Below are 1,556 nucleotides of genomic sequence, written 5' to 3'. Positions count from 1 at the left end.
GGGAAGTGCAGGCTTCGTGGCTCAGGGACTCCTCGCTGACTTGCCAAGCCCTCAGCTACAGGATGAGGCAGGGTACCCCACATCCCCGTCCTTACCTCCTAGGCCTTCCCACCAATGAGTCCAGCCTGGGTCTCTGCTTCCTGGAGCACCTGGGTTGACGGGAGCCAGCTACTGGGTTGTTGTGCTCATATTCTAGATGCCAAAACTGAGGCTCAGAGATGGGGAGCAGAGGTCCCTACCCTCAGCCCACCTCCCCCTCAACTCAGCCCAGCTCACAGGCGGCTCCGCCAGCTCCCAAAGCGGGCAAGGCCAGGCGATCATGCCAGACAAGGGGGCGGGGCCACCTGAGCAGCCGGAAGTGGGCAGGTGAACAAGGGGCAGGGCCAGGTGATGAGTCCTGCAGGTGTACCGGTTAATAATGCAGATTTTTTTCAATAGTTGGAGTTACACATCCTAGTACAATCAGGGCTGGGATTAGAATGTGAGTGAGGTGAGCCAGAGTCAGATTCTGCCTTTATTTAAAACCTTGATATTTTGTTTCACCATGGATTTTTGCATTAATTTTGATTTTGAAAAAAATATTACTTATTTTGATTACTGAGTTTTTTTTGCCCACTCTCAAATTTTGCACCTCAGAGAGATCTTCATGTCTCATTCTAGTCTTGACCTGTTAAATACTGTATGTCCAGCCCCTGTGGCTCCCTTATTCCCTCAATGCCTCCAAAGGAAACCTGGAGCCAAGGCCGAGGGTATTTACCATGAATTGATGGCTTGTCATGTGTGCGATCATTTTATGGGTGTGTATGTGTCTGTTTGCTTTGATCAGCTTCTTGGAGGTACCTGTAAAGTGAAGCTAAGAAACACAAATGCCCGCTAGGAGGGAGCCAGAGGAGGCTTTGTTACTCAAGGGATCTGAACAATATGGCTTAGGTGGGGCCTGCAGGCCTCAGTGGACAGCCTGGTGTCACTCAGCCTTGCAGTGCCTCAGTCTTCTCATCTGTAACGTGGAGTTTATAGTCTTAGTGCTCTCTCACTGGACTGTATGAGGGTCAGATGTGATAATGGCAGTAAAATTCTTAGCGCCCTGTAGCCAACATTTACTGAGTGCCAGGCGTTGAGCTAAAGGTTTTACGTCTTTACCTTTTGTTTTTATTTTTTTTAAAAATATATTTTTATTGATTTCAGAGAGGAAGAGAGAAGGAGAGCGATAGAAACATCAATGATGAGAATCATTGATCGGCTGCCTCCTGCACTCCCCCTTCTCTTCCCCTCCCTCCTTCCCCAATGGGGGTCGATTCTGTGCCCTGACCGGGAATAGAACTCTGATCAGGGTTCCTAGGTCGACACTCAACCACGCTGGTCAGGCCGTTATTTTTTAAATAATACACACAGGCCAGCCAGCAGGTGCAAGTCTCTGCAAGCCCACGCAGAGTGGTGGGGAATGGCCAGCCTCCTCCTCCTCCAGGGGACCCGGCTCCAATGGGCGGGCGGGCGGGCGGGGAGGGAAGGGGGCGGGGCGCAGGTGGGGCGGGCAGGGGGCGGGCCAGGGCGGGGCG

The sequence above is a fragment of the Myotis myotis genome, unplaced genomic scaffold (assembly GCF_014108235.1).
Source record: "Myotis myotis isolate mMyoMyo1 unplaced genomic scaffold, mMyoMyo1.p scaffold_m19_p_12, whole genome shotgun sequence".
NCBI lineage: Eukaryota > Metazoa > Chordata > Mammalia > Chiroptera > Vespertilionidae > Myotis > Myotis myotis.
Note: the sequence above shows the minus strand (reverse complement) of the source record.